We start from the raw sequence: 8,111 nt of genomic DNA on the forward strand, positions 1-8,111 counted from the left end.
TGAGAGGCCTGCGTACCGTAAAAAAAAAAACAAAAAACGATGTGAAGGGACTTCCCTGATGCTCCAGTGGTAAAGAATCCACCTTGCAATGCAGGAGACGTGGGTTCGACCCCTGGTCAGTGAACTAAGATCCCACATGCCGCAGGGCAACTAAGCCCAAGTGCCACAAATACTGAGCCCACGCCTCAACTACAGAGCCCGCATGCTGCAAACTACAGAGCCCACACGCCCTGGAGCCTGTGCACCACAACTACAGAGCCCACGCACCCTGGAGCCTGTGCACCACAACTAGAGAAGAGAAAACACGCCCCACAACTAGAGAGAAGCCTGCGCACCACAACGAAGAGCCCGCACGCCACAACGAAAGATCCCGCATGCCTCAACAAAGATCCCGTGTGCCACAGCCAAGACCCGATGAAGCCAAAAATAAATAAATAAATAAATAAATAAATAATAAATAAATCTTTTAAAAAGCTATATGAAGTGTGATCCCACGTATGTAAAAAATTATCTAATCTATATTCTATGCATTTTATAGACAAGTATGGATATGTAACTAACCATATTGTAGTCATTAAACCACATGTTTTATTCCTAAAGCAATTCAACATTCAAAAAAGCACAATTCAAACAGGATTTCCAATCTTCATTTATGCCTCTTAAAAACTTAGAGAATTCAGATATATAGTCTTTACTATTTTAACTATTTTACTATTATGACACCCTTTAGTATTCTCTCTATTCTTTGCTTTTCCATATAAATTTTAGGATCAACTTGCCAAGTTCCATGAGAAACTCCATTTGGGATTTTTATTGGTTTAATTAATTTTTAAAATTTCTCTGTCCCTGTAGACTGAAAACTGCTTGATGACAAGAGACCACACCTGTCTTGTTCTTACTGTGTTCACAGCACCTAGCCAGTGCCTAGAGGATAGTAAGTACTCAATAAACTCATTCTAGAATGGTTGGATGAATGAATAAATGACCTACAATAGCATAATGATAGTATAAAATGTTTTATAGGCGTTAAAATTTTATTTTGGGGCTTCCCACCACTGGTGGCGCAGTGGTTAAGAATCCTCCTGCCAATGCAGGCGACACGGGTTCGAGCCCTGGTCCGGGAAGATCCCACATGCCACGGAGCAACTAAGACCGTGAACCACAACTACTGAGCCTGTGCTCTAGAGCCTGTGAGCCACAACTACTGAGACCACGTGCCCCAACTACTGAAGCCCACGCACCTAGAGCCAGTGCTCTGCAACAAGACAAGCCACCATAATAAGCCCACGCACCACAACGAAGAGTAGCCCCCGCTCGCCACAGCTAGAGAAAGCCCGCGTGCAGCAACGAAGACCCACGGCAGCCAAAAATTTTAAAAATTAAAATTTTTTTTAAAAAGAAGGTATGCGCATGCATTGTTTTAAAAAATTTTATTTTCAAACTATAGTAAATTATGGGAAAATGTTCACAATGTATTAAGTGAAAAAAGTAGGCTTCAAAAATTTTTAAATAAAATGATCCTAATATTGTAAAAAAAGATCTATCTGTTTATATATACTATACATAAAGTTTATGTATGCATTAAAAAAACTAAGAAGGAAATAGAAAATAACACTGGTTGGGTGGTAAAATTGCAGATTGTAATTTTCTTATTTATACTTTTCTAAATTTTCTATAATTAGCATACAGTACTTTTACAATAGAATAATAGACATAATTTAAAATGATTAACAAAAGAAAATATCACAATATTTAAAGTTTCTGGGATAGTATGAGAGGGAAGTGCTAATTTGATAAGTTCAGGTGATTAGGTTGAGTTACTGTATTCTAGTTAAGGCTGGAGTTTTGTTAGTGGACCAAAGGAAAATTTTAAACTTTTTTTTTTCACTTGGAGTAGAACACATATACAAAAAAGGGGCAGAAATCATAAGGTGTACAGCTCATGAATCGTTACAAGGTGAACACACTGTGTCACCATTGCCCAGGTGAAAATGGACTGTTAGCAGCATCCCGAAGCCCCTTTCCAAGCACTGCTTCCTCCCTCCTCCATAGAAGCTGCTCACTGGGTTTTGCAGGACCTCCAGGCTCAGGTTGCCAGGCAAATTCAGGGAGGTCCACTGGGGAAGTGGGTAGAAATACCTCTGGGCAAGGGGAAGAACCTTACCACCACCCCAGCCTCCCTCCCAAACTGGGAGCCCCTGGCCACTGCCAAAGTGTGATACCAAGATTTTCGAAAGGTAGAATGCAACAACACCTAAAATAAAAATTTTAAATGCCTCCAGACTCACTCTCTCCTGTCTTCCTCCACTGCATCTGCCATTGTGACCCCAGGGATGGGGAGAGGTCAAACGCCACCACAGCAAGGAGATGAGGCAGGGGAAATTCATGCGAGAGAGGAAAAGTCCACTTCTTGCAGCCCCATTGGATGGCGGGAGGAAGGTGGGAGTGGGGCGGGGAGACAGTGTTCAGGGGAGCCTGACTTGCATTCCCCCTCTCTAGGCTGAAATCTGGAATGTGCTCTGGGGTGTTGACAGGTTAAAAGGGATGACAAAAATAGAGGAGATTTGACCCAACTTGCCATTTGGGACCTGGGATGCCTTAGTCTGTTTGAGCTGCTGTAACAAACTACCAGAGCACTACCATAACACATAGTGGTTCATAAACAACAGAAATTTATTTCTCACAGTTCTGGAGACTGAATGTCCAAGATCAGGGTGGCAGCGTGCTGAAGACCTGATGAGGGCTCTCTTTCGAGGTGCAGACTATGGACATCTCCACTTCTTGTGGTACCTTCACGTGGCGGAGAGCAGAAGGAAAGCCAGTGCTCCGCTCACTTTTTTTTTTTTTTTGGCTGTATTGGGTCTTCGTTGTTGCTCTCAGGCTTTCTCTAGTTGTGGCGAGCAGGGGCTGCTCTTTGTTGCGGTGCGCGGGCATCTCACTGTGGTGGCTTCTCTTGTTGCAGAGCACAGGCTCTATGTGCGTGGGCTTCCGTAGTTGCAGCACGGGGGCTCAGCAGTTGTGACACTTGGGCCCTAGAGTGTGCGGGCTTCAGTAGTTGCAGCACGTGGGCTCAGTACTTGCGGCACACGAGCTCCAGTAGTTGTGCATGGGCTCAGTTGTGGCTCGCGGGCTCTAGAGCGCAGGCTCAGTAGTTGTGGCACACGGGTTTAGCTGCTCCGCAGCATGTAGGATCTTCCCGGACCAGGGATTGAACCTGTGTCCCCTGCATTGGCAGGCGGATTCTCAACCACTGCGCCACCAGGGAAGTCCTCCCCTCACTGTTATAGGGGCACTAGTTCCATTCATGAGGGGCTCCACTCTCACGGTCTCAACCAATCCTAGTTATGTCCTGAAGGTCCCACTTCCTAATACATCATATTTGGGGGGGGGTTTCCAACATATGAATTTGGGGGGGACACAAACGTTTAGTTCATAACATTGCCTCTCAGTATGGGCCCCCTTCACCAGGCCCCATCAACATGGGGTGGCTGCAGGAGTGAAGTAAACAGTATAAGGTTAGGCAGAGGGAGGCTTGGGCTGAATTTCCCAGATATTCTCCATCTTCTCCTGGATGGCAGTCATTCTCAAGGGAGGCAATTCCATACACAAAAGGGGTATATTCCAAAATGTGTACGGGGGCAGGTAATCTTTAGCCGTCACAATGAAGAACAGGTGCTTTTGGTTTCACTGGGTAAAAAGAACTTTCTTGCAATGCCAGAAACTGTCCTGCACACTAAAAAATTCTGCCCCAAATGGCAGGAATATTTCCACTGAGAATTCTGCTAAAGTATTATGCCCACTCTCCTTTCACCATATGTAGAAAGCTTAAGGAATTTGCAGTTCCATAAAAAATAATAGAATTGTCTTCTGCAGTTTGGTTGGGAAGTTCAAGAGGGTTAGGCATCGTGGATCTCCCTCCAGGCACAGAAATTCCTAGTTAGTCATTATATATTTACAGACTATGAAGCAAGCCATGGTCTGAACTTGTAGCAGTGTTGCAATTGGAGAAATCAGCTGGGCCACAAAAGAGTAATTTTTAAATAACTCAAAATTTTTCTTACATTTCCCAAATACGATGAAGGGTATACATAACCCTCAGCACCATTTTTTTTGTTAACTGTCCACTCTTCATTCCCATCCATTTCCTCACATCCAGTTTGCTTTTCCTCACTTAACTAAAAACTCTATTTTAAAAAGCACTCTCCCTCCTTTTCTAGTCTCTGTCACTAAAGCTCAGCTCTGAGGGCTGACTCGGAGAATGTTCTGGGTATCTGGGGGCCGGACGGCTCAGCCATGAGCAGAGTCCCTGTGCAGGGCACCCAGGTGACAGCTGCCCATTGGTTGCTCATAGTTGTCAAGCACACAGCAGGCCGAAGACGGGGCCTGACCAGATGAAGAGTAAAGATACAACAAGCCACTTTTATGGTGCCAACTCCCTTGGGCCTTGTCACACACACCAAACAGGACAACACAGAGACGAAAAGGGCCCATTGACTGCAGTGTGAGATGTGGGACACCCCATTGCTGTGGAGCCTATTCTAGGCTACAGCAAGGAGTTTCACATTCTGCAGCCCTATTTTGAGGGGATTGGAGCAGGAAGCCCCTTCCTCCTCAGAACCTGGAGGGCCTAAGAAATCATGCCATGATATCCTCCCGGGGAAGGTAGGGAGGTAGGTGGGAGACGGGTTACAAGTCTCCCATTCTCTCACGTTAAGGTGTCTTTTAAACAGAAACACACACCAAACAAGGTTATATATTGACCAGTGGACAAAAATGTTGTGACCAGGGGCTCACAGGAACCTAAGTTCATGTTTCTCTTAGGGGTGATAAACAGTTCGGTATTCACTAACTCGCCATTTCACAGCAACCGTAGAGACCCTACGTACTGCAAAAAAATGAGAATAGGCTGTATTATGATGAACACAGCAGTATGTTTGGGCTTCACACACAGCCCATCTCAGGGACCCCTCCTCCCTTCCCGGCGGACCCCAGACCACACTTTGAGAACCGCTGCTCCAGTGCACGACAGTTCAACAGGCTGGCACTGGGAGTACACTGTAAACTCCATTAGGGTCACCACAGCTATTTTGTTCATCTTTGTATTTCCAGAATCTTGCATAGTGCCAAGCACATAGTAGGCACTCAATATGTGAATTAAATTAAAATGGGTTGGGATGAGGTATTTATGAGAAGGCTGAAGAAACCTGAGAAAGGCAGAATGGTCTCTTTGGTGCTGAAGGTCAGCTCAGTCTTTTTTTTTTTTTTTGCGGTACGCGGGCCTCTCACTATTGTGGCCTCTCCCGTTGCGGAGCACAGGCTCCAGACACGCAGGTTCAGCGGCCATGGCTCACGGGCCCAGCCGTTCTGCGGCATGTGGGATCCTCCCGGACCGGGGCACAAACCCGCATCCCCTGCATCGGCAGGCGGACTCTCAACCACTGTGCCACCAGGGAAGCCCTGTTCCTCATCTTTTCTTATACAAACACAACTAAGCATTGGGTCCATGGCTTTGATGAAATAATGACTGGTAACTCCATGTGTCAAATTCAGCCTCTGCCTTACTTCCATTTGGCCTATGGCTTCTTCCACAGCAAAGACCAAAAAATGACACCGTGTACATTTTTAAGAGGGTCCACAGTTAAATTCTGGTTCTAATATCCCGCACAATGGGACCCTTGCACCCAGAAAGTAGAGGAGGGGCAGGCACTAAGCAGATTGCTAGAAACTGGTGGCAATTGCTAGAAACTCCTTCTTGTGTGTGCAGGTGCAAGGGTGAGGAACCACAGCACAGAAGTGAGGGAGAGGAGCCTCTCACCATTGTCCAGCTGAATTAGTTTCCCATGGCAGCCGTAACAAGTCACTGCAAGCTGGGTGGCTTCAAACAACAGGAATGTTTCCCCTCACAGTCTAGAGGCCCGAAGTCCAAAATCTAGGTGGTGGCAGGGTTGCAACCCCTCTGGAGGCTCTAGGGAAGGATCGTTTTTTTGCCTCTTCTCACTCCTAGTGGCTTATTTGGCTGTGGCTACATCACTCTCGTCTCCTGTCTGTCTCCACGTGGCCTTTCTCCGTCCTGTGCATCTCCCCTCTGTGTGTCTCTTGTAAGGACGCTTGTCATTGGATTAAGGGCTTACCTGGATGATCCAGGATGATCTCTCCATCTCAAGATACCTAATTCCAGAAACTCTTTTTCCAGATAAGGTAACATTCACTGGTCCCAGGAATTTGACAGGGGGATATGATGGTGAATTTTATGTGTCAGTTTTGCTGGGCCATGGTGCCCAGATATGTGCTCAAACATTATTCACGGATTGTCCTCCATATTGAGGGTGGGCCTCACCCAATCAGTTGAAGGCCTGAATAAAACAAAGGCTGACCTCCCCAGAGCACGAGGGAATTCTGCCAGCAGACAGCCTTTGGACGTCATCTGCAATATTTGTTCTTCCTGGGTCTCCAGCCTAACTGCCTTTCGACTCAAACTACAACTCTTTCCTGAGTCTCCAGCCTGCTGCCTCCCCCATCAGATTTTGGACTTGCCAAGCCCCCATAATCATGTGATCCGATTCCTTAAAATAAACCTCTTTCTCTCTATATATATTTACATCCTATTGGTTCCGTTTCTCTGGTGAACCCTAACTAACACAGCGGACCACCATTCAACCCACTACACGAGCATCTACCCAAGGGGAGGGGAGGATTTGTGAAAACTTGAGACTTCCCTTGAATGTGGGGATAAGTGTAAAGGTATCTTGCAGTGGACAAATCCATTATTAGTCCCTGACGTGGGGTGCCATGGGTGTTACACACTCTCTAAGTGTCTTCCTTTCCCAGTTCTTTTAATTTTCTATAAGTCAGGGTGATTTCTTATCAAATTCCGCACAGTGGCTCAGCAGATGGACTCACCACTGACTTCATGGAGACAGTGAACCTTCCAAGGAAACTCCCTCCTGCTTCCTACCCTAAGCTGAACATTTGCTATAGACTGACTCACCCTTCTCCCTGCTTGGCAGATAATGAAAGGAGCAGGGCTGTGAAGTCAGCCAGAGCTGTGCTTGAATTCTGCTCTGCCATTTACAGTTGATTGATCTTGGACAAGTTACTTAACTTTTCTAAGGCTGACAGTACTTTTGAAGAGATAATACTCAGAGGGCTGGTACCAGGTTGAAGGAGACACTGATGCAAATGTATACCCAGTACCTGACACTCAGTGAATTTCTTTCCTTTCCCCCAACCAGGACAGAATGGTGACAAGGCCCTCATGAGCAATGCAGGCAATGAGGGAAACAGTGCATCTTGGTCTGATGACTGCCCTATCTGCTTGTAATGTTATTTTACTTATATTTTATCCTGAAATTAAATCAATTCTTTTTTTTAATTAGCCTTGTCCTAGACACTTGTGAAATCATGGGTTTAACTTGCTAATTATATATATATTTTTTAAATTAATTAATTAATTAATTTATTTATTTTTGGCTGTGTTGGGTCTTTGTTGCTGTGCGTGGGCTTTCTCTAGTTGCGGTAAGCAGGGGCTACTCTTCATTGTGGTGTGTGGGCTTCTCATTGCAGTGGCTTCTCTTGTTGCAGAGCACGAGCACTAGGTGCACGGGCTTCAGTAGTTGTGGTGCACGGGCTTAGTTGCTCTGCGGCATGTGGGATCTTCCTGGACCAGGGCTTGAACCCGTGTCCCCTGCATTGGCAGGCGGATGCTTAACCCCTGCGCCACCAGGGAAGCCCTATATATATTTTTTCCAAGGCACAGTAAATACACTTAGTCACTCATTCAAGAGTGCCTTTTATGATCTCAGTAGGGTTAACAGGCTAGTTATAAATCTTTCTTCTAATATGCAATAGATGAATACGTTCAGGTAGTCATTCATTCAGCAGGTATTAGAGCGTCTTTTTTTGTGCCAACAGCCTGGCACAGCTCTAGGCTCTGAGCACCCAGGCAAGGCAGTTGACTCCAGACGCCACTCATTCCCAGGGCTGAGAGGGTCAGTCGCACTGTCTGTCAGTGCGCTCTGTCAAGCGTTTACCAAGGTACCTAGTTGGGGTGTACTAAATCCCAGGCCTCGAGTCAGAGGCTTTCTTCTGTTCTGCATTTGCCCCCATGCAAT

Source organism: Stenella coeruleoalba, assembly GCF_951394435.1.
Source record: "Stenella coeruleoalba genome assembly, chromosome: 7".
NCBI lineage: Eukaryota > Metazoa > Chordata > Mammalia > Artiodactyla > Delphinidae > Stenella > Stenella coeruleoalba.